The 18,031-nt window shown below is 38.2% G+C and overlaps 1 protein-coding gene across 4 annotated transcripts in view; it reads left to right on the forward strand.

Moving 5' to 3' along the window:
- The window catches only part of LOC5575298 (toll-like receptor Tollo), a 476,821-nt gene that overhangs the window by 11,138 nt on the left and 447,652 nt on the right, over positions 1–18,031 (forward strand). For 3 of the 4 annotated variants that reach the window (XM_021847153.1, XM_021847156.1, XM_021847157.1), the window contains exon 2: positions 1,558–2,244. The gene's annotated coding sequence lies outside the window, so the exon portion shown is untranslated. The remainder of the gene's footprint in view (positions 1–1,557; positions 2,245–18,031) is intronic. The other variant, XM_021847154.1, reaches the window with a different exon arrangement.

Below are 18,031 nucleotides of genomic sequence, written 5' to 3' on the forward strand. Positions count from 1 at the left end.
TTAGTGCTTCGCCAATGCAGGTTTTGGCGAAATAACGGGCTGCTTTGATGCTACTGCTTCAGAAACGTTGCATATTGCTGTCAAGAAAAAAGTAACGCCACCCGTGAAGAGCAAAACAAAACAAAAATACTGTTGATCTCCTTCTCTTTCTCCTTTATTTTTCTGTCACCGTTGCTCTCTTTGATTTGTTTTGTTGTTGTGGTGCAGTTTTTTGTTGAATTTTCCTAGATTGCGATTCGAAATCACGAACTGGTGAACTGATGATGATGCTCCGCTCTACAGATTAACCCACAGACGATTCATTGCTCAGCGTCGATTTAATAGCCTACCTAAGCTACACCCGTTGATTTGTTCCAGAGCAGATTTAGGAGTTGGATGCAGAATTTGCTTCAGTGAGCTTGATGCCGACGCATATTATTGAAATTGAATTTGATGTACAAATCATAGTAGGAAATAATTTTATTTCATTGTAGGGCTCTTAAATCAGGCGGAATTATTTTGTTGCAGAACCCGCGTGCGTGAGAAAACGAAAAGTATTTACACGCTGCTTTTTCCAATAGCAATATTGCTTGTTTTCAATATTCCTTCTATTTCATCAGATGGCAGAGCATCCCACACACTAGGCATAGGCATGAGAGAGACAGAATGCTTATATGATCAGTAATATATAATCTGTACTCTTCTTTCTGACACTCGTACAGCAACAAACTAGCATTTCAGGTGCTCAAGAACGAAAACACATCTTGCAGTGAAAAAGCTGATTTACAACAGAGTGATTTTAGATAGCAATGCTTCTGCTGATTTAAGACAGCTAAGCAATCAAACTGCTCAAATAAAACATAAAGCAGATAAAGTGCTATAAGCATTCTACTAGGCGGCTTATTCAAATGCTTATTGGTTACCTGGGTAGTTTTCCAATTACCCTTTCTCTTATTTCTATAAAAAATATAACCCGAGGTTTTCAGGAATTCTCCAAAAATACCTGAGGAGAACATTTAGGATTTTTAGGTTGAATTTTATTTTATTTTTGTTGTTATTTTTTTCTCCTTACCTTTTTGCAACAAATGAGAAATTTCATTATGACACAAAATGTTGCAAACAATGCTTTTTGCGCTGCTTTGAAGTGCAATTGTAAATATTTTTTTTGAACAATTGAAAACTGTTATGTGTTTCAAGCGATATTTTTATTCTTGAGTTGAATCTGTGCTGCTTGAGATCAGGATCATCAACGAAAGCGTCGCCTTCTTCCTTCATTCTTCTCAACTGGAACGTTGCCAGTTTCTCAGATTACTTTTTCACAGTTATCAATTTTAAGTTTTCTTTGCCAAATGACCATATTTGCAATTGCACATCGTTTAACAGCACGAAGATACTCTATGCCCTGAGAAGCCGAGAAAATTTCTTTCCCTAACCTCGACGAGAGAGATTTGAACTCACGAGTCTTAGCAGTGTCTTGCTGAATAGCTGTGCATTATCTACTACGACTGTTTGACCCACATAGTATAGCGTACTTGCACTGGAAGAAAAAAATGGTTTGCTTGATTTATACTTTTTCAGAAAACTGCAATAATAATATCCTGTGCTGTTCGACCAAACTCAAACAAACATCTCAGCGAAGTACAAGCTGAAAGTGATTCATCAACCAATCTAATGCAGTTTTATCTTCCTTTCCAAAGTGTAATAAAAGAAATATCAACCGGACCGTGCTGAACCCAAGTGAAATCCAAAAGAAAAGTAACACCGACCGTCTGAATTCCGAACTGCATCCGGATTGTTTGTGAAGGAAGAAATTACGAAAAAAAAACGACATCAAGCAGAGAAGAATACCGTGAAGCAAAGTGCAAAGGTCCTTACGTACATACACAACAGCAGTTGGTGTTGTAATTCGATAATTGCTGATCGGATTATTGCGCGCAGGGGGAGGGTGGTTGCTTCCTTACCAGTGCAGAGCGGCAGCGAACAAGAATTAAGGAATCCAACTCGCTCTGATGGAGGTCTTGTCGCCCTGTCCTGTGGCTGTGTTGAGTGATTGAAAAATATGAAATACTACACCGCCCACTGATTGGGACGACGACGTGACCCGGGATCGGGGCAGTGAAAAAATAATCGAAGAAGTGACAAAGTGAGGGTGGTAGTGTTTTGGGTTGGGAAGATTTGCTGTTTGTTTGCTGGTTTTGGACTAGAGAGTGGTTTCGAGAGCGACACGTGTGGAGCTGGTGCATGGAATATCGGCTGATTTACAAGGTATTTATTACGATTTAGTGTCAGTGAACTTTGATTGTGGTGAAACGGATTGGAGGGATCAAAGGTGTCAAGGAATGTATTTCGATGGAAAAATAGTGCAGACAAAATGTGTTAACGCATTGACGTAATGAGTTGGGGATTACCCGCATCTCCTTCGTTAGGGGTAAGAATGGGGCAAAATTGCATACCGTTGAATTGACAATACTCTCGGAACTTTAACAAATTCCATTGTTGAAGCAAGGAACATTTCAATACCTAAATGTGAAGTTAAATTCGAATCCGAAGACGATGATTTAAAACTCTTGATCAGTCTTAACAACGCGAGAAGAAGGCAATTTCAACGCACTTGCGATCCTGCTATCAAAACTATTTGGCAAAATCTGCATGAAAAAAAAACGAATTAAAAAACAAAAAAAATGAAAAAAGATTCTCGAGTGGACCCTGGCCCGTTTAGAAATTATCTAAAATTATAAAAAAAAACCTCAGGAACCAATTCCGGCCTTGAAAGAGGACAACAAATTATTAATAACTAATTGCGGAAAAGCAGTTTGAACGCACGCACAATTTCAATGAGAGTAGCTTATCATTCTTGGTTGATATATTTAACAAATGTTTTGAGTTCGCATATCTTCCTGACAAATGAAATAATGCCAAGGTTGTACCAATATAAAACTGGACAAAAATCCTACAGAAGCTTCTAGCTATCGTCTAATAGTTATGACAATTTTGAGTGCAAAAACCATTTTGCGGAAACGAATTATTCGGAGAAATTGCGTTCGGGGAATCGAATTCGAGGAAAAGTTTCAAAACCATTTTATCTATGGATATCATTATACATTTGGTGCCATATCAGGTAATATAAGTGGAAAACTCCCATCATGTTTTTCTTGCAAATATGATTTTCCACGTAGGTGTTATCTTTTAAAAAAATATCCTCGCCATATCTAGTGCAGTGCACTGATAAATTCATCCTTTCCCTTCCAACAAGCATCCGCATTAGATTTATGGGGTGAGAAAATGGATGTGCGCTCATCGTTTAAATCCATTATCCGCGCCTGGCGTAGGATCGGGTTAAGCTCTGCCGGTTCTACAAAATAGTTACGTTTGCATTATGCAACTGTAGGTGTTATACTTGCCTCTAGGACCAGCAGCGTGAGGTAAAATGTATTCTCTCGTTGTTGGAACTCGAGAGCAAACGCATTTACAAGTTGGACGTGGGAACTGAACTCCCTCCGTGCCAATGCAATGTCTGTAGCAGTGGACGTGAAAACGCGATGTTCTGATGAAACTCATCAGCATACCTATGCGATGGTTACCTGTGAGGACTGTATTGAAAAGTTATTAACAACTCAACTATCCAAGAGAATTTGGTTCGATTTTACCATTTTTTCTATGTTTGTAAGGGCTATTTATTTATTTAGTTGGTGTTACATCAATAATTTGATAAAACCTCGTTAACGATGTTACGCCAATTTACTCGGTCCATGGCTGTGTCTCTCCAACTTCGATTTTGGCCCACGTTCTCCAGATCTTGTTGCACCTGATCAATAGACTGGCCCAGCTCAGTATGGGAGAAAAATAAAGTTGTATGATTCCACGGGGCACCCCCTAGGATTATTTCTTAAGGTTAAAGGAAGCCTTTCTGAAAAATTCAGCTCATTTGGTCGTTCCATGAGCTGGCGCATTTGAATTGAAGTTAATATGGAATTTTCAGCTCAAACATATGAGCAATAGCACATCATCTACTGTTTGGTTCAGGAAAATTGATGATCGCTTCAATTGGACCCAGAATGTCAAAACACTACTTGATATAATAGCGAAGAATGTTGTAGAAGATTGTACCACGATCAAAATTAATAAAGTTGGTGTTTTAACCATCTGAAGTATATCATGCAATACTGCTTGTATTTCTTCAAAATAGCGTGGAGGTAATCACTTAGCGCATCATAGCCACCTATGACGCTGGGCGAGCTGAGGCACATGTCGCATATAAGTGACTGTACGGGAGTGCTGATCTAAGCCTAACTTTCAACAACTGAAAAAGTAATGAAAATGAAATTAAATCCAGATACACCCTTCTGCAATTATGTTCATTAGGGTATCAACTAGTGTATTTGTCATTCTGGGCTTATTTGAACGCGAACAATTAGTATACGGAACGAAACAGTGACATAGGGTCAGTTTTCAATATATTTGAGACGAATATCCCATACAAACTCCATAACGATTGCGCCAGCTGGTGGAGCAACCAATTGAGTTGAAATTTTGAGAGAGCGTTTTTCTTACCCTAAGGCTCATATCTAGGGGGTGCCCCGTTAAGTTTTACAACTTTTTTGTTTAAGGGCCAGTCTACTGATCAAGCCACCTCGCTCGCTGTGCTCCCCGCCTTCTTGTGCCAACCGGATTCGACGGGAACACTATCTTTGCAGGATTGTTGACCGGTAGTCTTGCAACATACCCTGCCCAGCGCACCCTTCCAGCTTTCGCAACCTCCTGGAAACTGGGTTCGCCGTAGAGCCTAGTGAGCCCGGTTTTCAACCCCTGATCTTCACTTAATATAGACTAATAATACTGCTTCAAGCACTCCTTCGATCATATCGTGCGCTACAAAAAAGGGCGAACACGAAATTATTGCGACACATTCAACAGGGCATAACTTTTCTACCATTGGGTAGAAATCAACCAAATTTTGCACACTTTCACATTGATGTGTATTGTTTACATGCTGTCAAACTCGAAGTCGTATTTTTCGATTCAACGAAAATGGAGGTGAACCAACGCGAGTCGAGAGAACAAATTCTTTCCAAACACCTGGAATTTCATGGCCTGTCGCACCGGCAGTTGGGAAAAATGTTGAACATTCACCATTCAACCGTGTCCAGAGTGTTGAAGCGGTTCCAGGAGCGGTTGACGTTGGCAAAGGAGCTGGAAGAAAACCGGGACCGGAGAACCAAAAGACGGAGGGAAAGGTGAAGTGGATAATTAAAGCAAAGCCTTGATTTGGCTAAAAAGATCGACATGTCGCAGAGCTACGTCCAGAAAGAAAGAAGAGAGCTGGACTACATACATACAAGGTACAGAACTTCCCGAACCGCGATGAGCGGCAACAATCGACGGCTAAAACTCGGGCACGGAAGCTCTACGAGAAGATGCTGACAAAATATGGCTGCTGTGTGATGGACGACAAAACGTATATAAAAGCCGATTTTAAGCAAATTCCGGGGTTGAAGTTTTTTACTGGCAAGAGGAAGTTCGATGTGGACGACAAATTTAAGAAGAAGAAAATGTCAAAGTTCGCCTCCAAATATCTCATTTGGCAGATCATTTGCTCTTGCGGACTGAGGAGTGAGCCTTTCGTGATAAAGGGCACAGTAAATGGCGCGATCTACAAATCTGAGTGCCTCGAGAAGCTTCTTTTGCCGTTCTTGCAGCAGCACGACGAAGCTCCGCTATTTTGGCCAGATTCGGCATCATGTCATTATTTCAAAAGCTTCCTGGAGTGGTATGAGGCCAATTCTGTCCATTTTGTTCCAAAGGACATGAATCCGTCGAACTGTCCGGAGCTGCGCCCGGTGGAACAGTACTGGACAATAATGAAGCGGGAAATTCGGAAGAGCAGGAAGACAGTCAAAGACGAGAATGCCTTCAATTTTACACTCAAAGCTCCATAGATTAACTTTTCTTTTGAATTTCAAAGTAATTATATGTATAAAACTACCCCAAAATTTTGGTTTGATGCTAAACATTATAAGAAAATTGGCATGAAATTTTCGGTGTCGCAATAATTTCGTGTTACATTTACAATTTCTTCTGCTCTATCATAAAATACATGTTATAGGGTTGCCAGTTAATCTGACGCGTTAACACTCCTTCAACATCATCTCTACCGTAATCCGTACAGCGATATTTCCAGAGATTCCACTAGCGATCTTGACAGAGATTTCTCCAGGAAGAATTTTCATTCGCTACAGGATTTTTGAGACCGATTCCGATAGCTCAGAAATACTGTCAGCAGTAATATAAAAAATATTGCAAGGAGTTCTTCAGGGAATTTCTTTAAAGATTATGCCAAGAATTTCTGCAGCACTATTTTTACAGGGATTTTTTTAGCGATATCGTGAGGAGTTCCTTCATGAGTGCTCTCCATGGATTCATCCAGTAGAATTGTCTCAGGGATTTATCCAGGAATTTCTCTAGGGATACCTTTGGGGGCTTTTTGAGGAATTCCTCCAGAGATTACTCCAAAGATTTCTCCCGAAAATCTTACAAAAATTTTTCATGCGATTTTTTTCTCCAAAAACCCTTTTAGAGGCTTCTCTAAGGGTTTCTCCAGAAAAATATTTACAGTGATTTTCTCCAGAATTCCCTTCAAGGATTACTCCAGATACTTCTCCAGAAATTCCTCAAACGATACTTGTAGAAATTTCTTAGCCTTCTCGAGATTCCTCTAGGAATTATTCCTGACATTTCTTCAGATATTTCTCCAGGAATTGTTCCAGAGAATCTATCAGGAGTGCCTCCAGGGATATTCCACAAGGAACTCCTCTAGGCATTCTGCTGACCACTTCGTGATTCCTCCCTGGGATACCTACAGGTAAATAGCTACATGAATTGTTCAAAGAATTTTTTTATTTTCAGGTAGCCCACCTCCTTGAAAATTTTCCATAGATTCTTTCTGAGTGTTAAAAAAATCCTTCATGAATTCCTCCAAGACTTTAAAAAGGACACTACACGTTAATGCTTCCAGTGGGCATTTATGCCCTTTGAAGGAAGCACCACACTAGACAACGGACTAGCATGCAACGCCCAGTGGCACTGTCGGAAAACATTCCTCACGAAAAGTTTACCAGCTTGAGGCGGGAATCGAACCCACACTCCCTAGCACGATGCGGCTAAATGCCTGGTGACACTAACCGCACGGCTACGAAGCCCTCTCCCTCTTTCTCTCCAACTTCCTACAAACAGGGACTTCATCATAAATTACTCTAGGTAATTCTTCAGAGATTGCTCCTGAAATATCTCCAAAGATACGTTCCAGCCCTCTATAACCTTCTTCCGGGATTGCTACAAGAATTCCTCTATAAATTCCTCCAAAGATTTTATCAGAAATTACCCTAACGATTCCTTCAGGGTTTCCTCCCCGATTTTTCTATCCCAAAAAAAAAAATCCTCAAGGAGCATCTTTCCTGAAGAAATTTTTGGAGAAATCCCTGGATAATTTTGTGGAGGAATCCTTGAAGTAGCCCCTAGAAGAACCTCTAAAACAATATCTAAAGTAATGCTTAGAGGTATCCCTTGAACCCTGGTTAAATCCCTGTAGAAATATTTGCAGGAGCCTATGTAGACCTTCCCGATGAAATCTCTAGAAATCCCTGTAGAGATTTTCCTAGAGATATCTCTGGAGAAACTACTGTATGAATTTATGAAGGATAATTTGGGTAAACTACTAAAAGGATCACTTTTGGGTTGCCTGGAACAAATTGCTGAAGGAATCACTGAAATATTATCTAAGTTAATGAAGGACGGGCATCTTTGGAGGAATCCTTGGGGGTGTCTCAGGAAGAACAGATTTCGCTGGAGGCATCCCAAAAGAAAACGCTGCAGATATATTAGTGATGAAATCCCTGGAATAATCCTTGGAATAATCATTAGAGGAATCCATGGAGAATGTTCTTGAGGAATCCCAGGAGGAATCTCTGGATAAATCGATGAAGAGATTTTACAGATGGAATTTACGTAGAGATTTTACTATAGTAATCCATGTAGGCATTTTATAAAATGTCCATTAAATGCTTAGAATTATTTTTGATCAATTTTCTGGAGGATTCTCCGGAATATTTTATGGGGCCGAGTACGAGCCTCTGGAGAAATTCCTTGAAAAATTATCTGGAGAAAAAAAAAGTTCTTAAAGGGATATCCCTGCATGTATCCGTGAAGGAATCCACGGAAATATTTTGAGTCATCCTTTTGAAGATTGTACTAGTGCAATCGGGAGCAATATTTCAACGGGTTCCAAAACTGAGATTGCTGGCGAAAGTAATATTTCGTGAGCGATAATATGTTTTTTTTTACATATAAATAATGAAACATGAATTATTACTTGTCAAATGATGCCGATTTCATAGATTATCGTTTATTTGGCCGTAACGGAAATGGGTGTCCGGCCGTTTGGTGAAATGGCGTATGGCCATACGCCATTTGGTCGAATGTCGTTTGGCCGAATTTCGTTTGGCCGAATGCCGTTTGGCCTAATTTCGAACGAACCAAAAATTTATTTGCTTCAACGCTGATGTGCAGGATTCATAAATGTGGCCCAATAGCTGATCAGCTAATTAATTGCTGTTTTTTTTTATGATGTGGCGGGACGTCATGTTTGTCGCTATATGATTGCTCCAAGAGAATGATTGAATCGATTCGTTCATTCAGAACATACTTGTGAACTCCACATATCGCATAAAGACTCAAATCTGATGATTGATTCGTCTCTGGGTTCCCAACGGTATGCTTGGATTTGAATTGGTTGTTTAATGGTTTTTTTTTCAAACTCTTTTACTTCTTCGAGTTATACTGGTTTCATCGCCATTGGCAATAATTAAGCTTATATTTTAATTTGCCTAAAAGATATATATTTTTCTTAGTTATTGGAATTATGGTACATAGGTAAGATGCCATTTTTTTCCAAGATTAAGATTACAACGTGTGAACTGAACTCTACCGTTGCTTGCGTATAGCAGTAAACCAAACGACTCGGTGAACACTAACGTTAAAGAAGCTCACAGTTTCTCCGTTTTGAAAAGAAGAAGCTTAAACTTATGGTTGCTAGAACTATGGAATAATTAACTTAATACGATTCGAGTGATCGAAGCAAACCGTTTTAATTACTGTTAGAAGCTGAATACAAACGCAATGCGAAAACTTTTGCTGGTAGCTATTACTGGTTCTTCTTTCAGCATTTTTAAGTTAATTATGAATGCAAGCTAACATTGAATATTGTTAATTTTTTTTTTTTTTTGATACAGTACTCAGGAAATGGAATGTGAGTATTTCAACACGTTGCTCCGTGGGAAGCAATCGTGGGACAGATCTAAGAAATTTGATATTCGATTGAAATCTACTCAACATCTAAAAGTCGTTTCCATTTTCTCACAAGTGTTACGCAGTTCAATTTGAATTATATTAGAAATGTATTAAGTTCATTATCGCAAAATGATAACACATCCGATAAAATTACATCAAATTGATCCACTCAGGCTAAACGCTAAAGTCAAATGTGCCACCTCCTCAACCAACGTTTCTTCATCGAAAAGGGTTTACGTTTTCCGCCAATTTCCGTAAGTGGAATTAAATCAGCAAATAATCAAATAGGCAAATATTTCCACAATCAAGACGAATCGGGGTGGAAGGCTGATGGCTGCACTCGCTCTCAATTCTCGTCATCTCACGTTACATATACCGCTGTTTCGGCAGGGATGCCAGGTTGAAAGACACGTCTTTCGTAGGAAGATATTTTAATAGGGCGGGACACTTTTGAAAAACGAAAGAGTTTTGAAAGACGTTCCAGAATTTGTGAAGACTTTTGGAAAACAATTTAAAATTATATAATTTGTGCTCCAGTTTATGCTGATGATAGATTTTTTTCCTTATTAGTATCATTTCAAACTTTACACTCATTTCTGTGATGTAATGTGTAAGAATAGACTATCATCCAAATTTGGTGAAACTAAATTAGGCATTTATACACATTTTGTTAACAACATACGATATTCTATGTAACTGGTATAGCATTAGTACTATACCATGGAGGGAGTTTCATAATAATTTTCAAAATTTTATTTTGAATCCTCTACAGAGCTTTCTTCCTGGTATTACAACAGCTAGTTCATATTGGTACAGAATACAACATGGCTGGTCTGAAAATTTGTTTGAGTATCAAAAGCTTGTTCTTAAGACAAAGTTTTGATTTTCTATTAATAAGGGGATAGAGACATTTTACATATTTATTACATTTGGCTTGAATGCCCTTAATGTGATTTTTGAAAGTTAAATTCTTTTCTAGCATCAGCCCTAGATGCTTAACATCATCTGACCAATTTATTGGAACCCCTCTCATCGTGACAATATGTCTACTTGAAGGTTTCAAATAAAGAACTTTTGGTTTATGTGGGAATATAATTATTTGAGTTTTGGAAGCATTAGGAGAAATCTTCCATTTTTGCAAGTATGAAGAAAAAATATCCAAACTTTTTTGCAATAGACTACAGATGACACGCAGGCTTCGTCCTTTGGCGGAGAGGCCTGTGTCATCTGCAAACAAGGATTTTTGGCATTCCTGAGGTAACTCAGGTAAGTCAGATGTGAAAATATTGTATAATATTGGCTCCAAAAAGCTGCCTTGAAGAACACCAGCTATTACAGGAGGTCTTTCAGACCTGGAGTTCTGATAATTAACCTGAAGTGTACGATTTGACAGATAACTTTGGATTATTCTATCTAACAATGAATGTTGATTTATTTTTTCAATTTTACAATCAAGCCTTCTTGCCAAACACTGTCAAATGCTTTGTCTATGTCTAGAAGAGCAAGAGCAGTTATCCAGCCTTAAAATTTGTTGGAACTAATAAAATTCAGCAAGGACGTCAAATAATCTTTATTTTGAGGTAGAAGACATTTTTCCGTTCATTTGGAAGTTTTTGCAATAAATCATCCGGCATCCCTGCTGTTCCGATCCCGTAAGAACGTATGGATATGAGGACGACGTCTGCTCGCGGAACCATCCCGGAGCTTAATAGTATTTACCTGGGAAAACGATTTTTTTCTTCCGCGTTCCGAGCACGTCTTACCAGGCCCAGGGGATAGAGGTGCCCTGGGAGAAAGAGAGGGCGTACGTTTGTCGTAAAACCGGTGAGCTTAAGTGTATGCATGACACTTGCTGGGAGTTGGGCGGGGGAGGAATATGTTGAATAAAGCTCACGGAAAAATGAGATTGAAATTTACGTGATGTGTGGAATGGAAACGGCGGCGTTGCGACGAAGACCTTGGTGAAGATGATGAGTATGTTGACGATGCAGAGCGGATACTAACGGAACTGAAATATGGATACTACCTTCCAGTTCAAGTGAGGTGTCAGGTGTTAATGCGTGTCATACACTGGAGGGAACCTTTCCACCTGCGAGGGCACTCATCAACCGGGGGGTTGAAAACTGGAATTAGATGTTACGGTGGTTTCGATATGCTGCAGGTTGGGATTAAGCATTGCGCCTCTTCCTTTTTTCCTCGTGAAAATATACATTTTTAAACTTTACACCTGTTTGCGTTTCGCTTGGGAGTGTAGCGTAAGGAATATTATAGAATGGATTGAGGTTTTCATCACTATGATGTTGTGTATACAGGGAGCCGTGAGGTACGTCACGCAGTAAAAATATCTATTTCGAACCCTTATGTCCCATTTTTCGTATGAAATTTATATTTCAAAATTCTGAATGCAAGAAAGTTAGTCAAACTAAACTTCTGTGCCAGCATTCATAAAGCCTGTATAAGCTTTCAAAAGCTGTGGGCCTTCCTTAGCCGAGTGGTTAGAGTCCACGGCTACAAAACAAAGCCATGCTGAAGGTGTTTGGGTTCGATTCACGGTCGTTTTTATTGTGATGGAAATTTCCTTGACTTCTCTGGGCATAGAGCAGCTGAGAAGCAGGCTCTGTTCTAGTGAGGACGTCATACCAAAGAGAAGAAAATAAAGCTGTCAAAAATAAAACCAAATGCTCCGCGTCATAAGTCCCATAAAACATAATAGTTTCTCAGCTACATAAATAAGGAGAAAACGGATTTATCAAAGTTTTCGTAACCAAAACACGTTTTTGTAAATGTATCATACTTTTAACACTTAAACCATGATGACTATGGCCGACCGGTGGAAAATAGAATTACAGACAAATGAAATCCGATCCAAAGAACATGCCTTACTGGAAAATCAATAACAGAATACGTCTAATCATGAAAATTACTTGTTATCTGCCTCCAAGTTAGCAAGAATTTTATCAAACACCCATGCAATACGATGCTGGAGGATCTAAGGAAAATAATCATTTGAATTAAAATTTGTGCCTAGATTTTGAGAGCTTACGTCACATGATAAAATTGTTAGGATATTTGTGATAAATTTGATAGTAACTTAAAATAGTACAGTGTGCAGCAAGTTATTCCATATTCTGGGTCGCTTGAAATAAGTTCAATTATCGTCTCTCTCAATTAAAGGAAACAATATCTTGATAAAATTCATTACCATGGTGAAAAGTGTTGCAAGTTACATCGTTTAACTTTCTTCGGATGTTTCGAGAGCGTTTATGCACTAAAATTGTTTCTAACTATCTGACATTCAAATTCAATATCCCAGTTGCGCGGGAAGTGAGTAGGACATATACTACGTGTAGTAAACTGTCTTTTTCTCAGGCCAATTTTTCACACGGTTTCGGTAATACTTTTTATATTTAAAACACTACACTTTACTCATTTTACAGAAATACGTTTATTTCCCCCAAAACACACCAACAAACTGACTTCTGCTTTTCATACTCGGAAACAACTGCCTACTGTGATCTGAATCAGTATATTTTCTTCAACATCGAGGATTTTTAAATTTGAATTATTTTATTCCTTGCCTTTCACTATCCCTACACTACGCACGTACAAAAATACCTGGGTAGAACAGTCAAAGGGTTGTCCTATCCATGATTCAACAGAAAAAAAAACAAAAACAAAGATTATCAGAATATCTGGGAAACTAACTCTTAGAATTGTTACACGAAAACTCTTCAAGGTGATTATAAAACGAAGCCAAACTTTGAATTTTCAAGTGCACAAGACGAGAGTCCCTGACAACCGTTCGCGTTGAAAACCAATCAACTTGCTTGCTTGCTGGTGGTGACCAATGGGATAGATTTTTAACGCGGAGCGTTGTTTGGTTCTCAAGTCTTGTGCTCTTGAAAATTTGAGGTGTGGCTTCATTCGAAAATCACCTTAACTGTTAGAAAAACTAATGAGGCAATCCTCTATTGCATTGCTGAATGAATCAATGTGTGGTTTCTTAAAACATCTACGGCCTATTCTGTATATGTACTGGGACAAATTTCCATGAGCATTTCTGGAACTAATTGTTGAGAAGTTTCTGGAACATCCAGAGAGTATTTTCAGAAGGTTCTTGAAGAACATTTGGAAGAAGTAATGGATTAACTAACACCAGTTGCATCATGTGAGACTAGTCGGATTGTGTCATACACATCATTAGTGAACGTGCGATAACTCTTGATATATTCTAACAAAGCATCGCTGAATTTCTTGATGCTTTTCAGAACAATGCCTAAGCCTCCTACAGCTCAACTCTCTAGAAGTTCTTGGCTTATTCAGAATCGCTGTAGGAAATTATGGAACCAGTTCTTAGTGAATTGCTGAAAAATGTGTCGATCTAGAATCTTCGGAAAATGATGAAGCAGAAATAACTTATACTAGATACATTACTCCGAAGATCATAATCTAAAAGCATAACTCAATAACAACACATACTAGATCAATACCACGGTTACTTACCTAATAATGGAAGCTTTCTTATCTTCTCTACTCTGAACACTTTTTGGAGGGCTATTCAGTACAAAATAGTCCTCCATAAGCAATTGGAATAAGATTGAAGACTATGAGGATGAAAAAACACTGAAGCTATTAGTACACAATCTACGATTTACTTCATTATTACGCAACGCAACGCAATTCATGACAAATCATTTGGTCAATTTCCCACTGATGTTTTGTGGCATCGTTCATTAATATATTTAGAGCAGATTAGATTTTTTGCAGAATTGTTGAATAGATTCCAGCAAAATAATTGAACGAGTTTCTGCGCGATGAAAATTTTTTGAAGAACTTTTAGTTTCTTCTGAAAACTTTTGCGCAGGCCACTTCGGTGCAGCGAAAAAAATAACTACACAAATTCACAGGATTTTTATTGTTCATCGATTTGCTTTAAAGAAATAGATGAGAGAATTAGAACAACCTCTATTCCGGAGGCACATTTGCTACTGGAAAACATTGTGTACATAGAGTAATTGGGTATATCACAATAGTCCTAACAAATGGACGCAGTGATCCCACACCCGACAGAAGAAAATACGATAGAACAACATCTATTTTTGGTCTTTTTTGTCAAGTTTGTTTAACAAAACTGATTTCAAAGAAGTATAAATATCAAGCTATTTTTTTTTAAATATGAATGATCACAAAAGTTGATCCAATGAATGATCCTAAAGACAAGAAGCTTTCTCAGTCTTGTGGTAACGACTGGCATCCTAACTAAGGGTACATAATAAAATTATATCAGCACATGTTTTTATGTTATAAGGTTTTTTCGAACATAGGTTGTTACAAACTTGATGCAGGATGTTGTTAAAATAACTAAAATTATAACAAAAAGTGTATGAATAGTAACATAAACATAACAAAATGTGTTTTAATTCTATCAAAAACATATCAAAACAAGTTATAATGTTCGATACAAAGTATCAAAATTATAACACTGTACGATATACGATAATGTTGTATATCATTGAAATGTATAACTATCTATTTATTTTGTTAAAAAGTTGTTAAAAAAGAACAAAAAAATATCCCAAAGGGAAATAAAACACATTATGTTATATTTCTGTTTTATTATGTTCTGTGGATAACGGAGCCTAACAAAATTATAACATAATATGATATGCATATCATGTTCTGATAAAATTTTATTATATTTTTGTTACCAGCCTCTAGTCGGAATGAAAATGAGAGGATTAGTAACAACCTTAAAGTTTTTTTTAGCAATTTTTCATTCAATACAAGTCAAAAAATTAGACCAGTCTTCTAAGAATTGAGGGGTTGAGAAGCAAAATCCCAGTTTTGAGAAAATTGATTTTAAAGTTGTTTAAGCTTTTTTATTACACAAAAATTGTATGAAAGCCAAAACACAACTATTTCTACAAATAATGCTATTTTTTTCTGTTGGAAATCAGCTCAAAATACCGTTGAGAAGCTTGAAAACTAGAATTTTTAGTATACCCAACTCAAAACCGACCAAAATGTCACTTCAGTGCGGTTGGGTTCCATAAATATAGTCACTTTCAATTTCCAGCCTATGATTCCCTATGATTGAAAATTTTCTAAGCTTCACTTTGCGCAAAATATTTGCAGATGTTTGTCCTACCCATGGTTTCGAACATGAACGCAATCATTGATATCAACATCAAGTACAATGATATCAAAGCGAGAACAAACATTTCATATCCATTCCGTTTGGCCGTGAACTTGTTGTAATCGTATCAGTGTTTCTAGATGGTTGTCATATCTATGTATCGTTGGTGCTTCAACTGTAGATTCTTGTTGATGTTGAACTGCCTTACAAATCTGTTATTTCATTACGTCCTGTTTGTAAAGGTGTTTAATTCTGTCACGACTGAAAAACCAATCTAGTTACATCTTTGAACAGAATATTTCAGAATCCTACTTTATGTAGTGGTAGCTGCCAACAATTGATTGTAACAACTGTTTGTAGAATAAACCACTTTGAGCATCCCAGGTAACAATTTGAAGCTGCTCAAACGCTTTTATAACTAATTAAATAGGGTCCTAAAGCTCTGTCCCAATTTCAGTGCCAAGCGCTTAAATTTAGGACAAAAACACATGTTTACACAATTTTTTGATGTTTTTCGTTTGTTTAAGTACAAAAACTTGTTGTATATATATATATATATATATATATATATATATATATATATATATATATATATATATATATATATATATATATATATATATATATATATATATATATATATATATATATATATATATATATATATATATATATATATATATATATATATATATATATATATATATATATTTAGATTTTGTCGCACCCCTTGGTTTAAACTCAAATTATGGATGTGTTTTGTTTTCCGTGTCTCTTCAGAAATGTCAGATAGGAACAACCCCTGTGGTGTTTTTGTCGACTAAGCGAACGTCAAACATGATCTCAAGTGTCAAGGTTCATTTATGGATCCAATTTTTAAATTAAATTTAAAATATGATATAGCCGTTATTTGAGCGGGAAAAATTGCTAAAGTAGTTGCAGTAACATGCTCTTTCGTGTTATCGAATGAAAACAAGATTTCATTAAACATTTTAGGACCCTATTCAGCCTTTGTTTGAACAATAGCAGCTTATAGCTTCCATACAGTGTTGTTCAGCTGTTGAACATCTAATTCTGGCGATTTTATTCAACCCTAAGCTTAATTGAAGCTACATGGAAGGCTGAATAAAGGTCTATCATGCGCTTATTTAACCCCCTTCCAATAACAATAATTCTATTTTTAGAACAGATGGCAGCCTACGAAAGCTTAACAATCGCTTATTCATCCATTACACAGCGCAACAAAAATGACATTTTTGCGTGTCTCAAGGATCAAATTATGTGCCTCTAGTAGATTTTGGATTACTGAATCTGATGTCGTTCTCAGAAATTTCCCAGCACGTCACAATTTTTAGCTACAGGTCGCCAAAGTTGTATAAAACGTTGTTTTTTTTTTATGTTTACCTAAAATTTGAAGTACATTTTATCAAACTTTTTTGTGAACTTATCCACTAAGCATGCAAGAGAGGACTTAAACTTTCGTTTTAGATATTACTTACTTATTTGGCTTTACATCAATTATCTTGATAAAGCCTCGCCAACAATATTTCGCCAATTCCCTCGGTTCATGGCCGCTTCTCTCCATCCTCGACTGTGACCCACGCTCTCCAGGTCCTGGTGTACCTGGTCAATCCACCTAGCTCGCTGCGCCCCACGCCTTCTTGTTCCAACCGGATTCGTGGCGAACACCATCTTTACAGGGTTGTTGTCCGGCATTCTTGCAACATGCCCTGCCCAGCGTATACTTCCAGCTTTAGCTACCTTCACGATACTGGGTTCGCCGTAGAGTTGAGCGAGCTCGTGGTTCATCCTTCGCCGCCACACGCCGTTCTCTTGCACGCCGCCGAAGATCGTCCTCAGCACTCGGCGTTCGAAAACCCCAAGAGCTTGCAAGTCCTCCTCGAGCATAGTCCACGCCTCATGCCCATAGAGGACTACCAGTCTTATGAGCGTTTTGTATATCGTGCATTTGGTGCGGGGGTGAATCTTTCTTGACCGCAGTTTCTTCTGGAGCCCATAGTAGGCACGACTTCCGCTGATGATGCGTCTTCGTTTTCCCGACTAACATTGTTGTCAGCCGTCAACAAGGATCCGAGGTAGACGAACTCGTCCACCACCTCGAAGGTATCCCCGTCTATCGTAACACTGCTTCTTAGGCGGGCCCTGTCGCGCTCAGTTCCGCCAACCAGCATGTACTTTGTTTTCGACGCATTCACCATTAGCCCGACTCTTGTTGCTTCGCGTTTCAGGCGGGTGAACAAATCTGCCACCGTTTCAAATTTTCTCCCAATAATATCCATGTCGTCCGCGAAGCAAACAAATTGTCCGGATCTCGTGAAAATCGTGCCTCGACTGTTAAGTCCGGCTCTCCGCATGACACCTTCAAGCGCAATATTGAACAACAGGCACGAAAGTCCGTCGCCCTGTCGTAGTCCCCGCCGAGACTCGAACGAACTGGAGTGTTCGCCCGAGATCTTCACGCAGTTTTGCACACCGTCCATCGTTGCTCTGATCAATCTTGTGAGCTTCCCGGGAAAGCTGTTCTCGTCCATGATTTTCCATAGCTCTATGCGG

This window comes from Aedes aegypti, chromosome 2 (genome assembly GCF_002204515.2).
Source record: "Aedes aegypti strain LVP_AGWG chromosome 2, AaegL5.0 Primary Assembly, whole genome shotgun sequence".
Taxonomy (NCBI): Eukaryota; Metazoa; Arthropoda; class Insecta; order Diptera; family Culicidae; genus Aedes; species Aedes aegypti.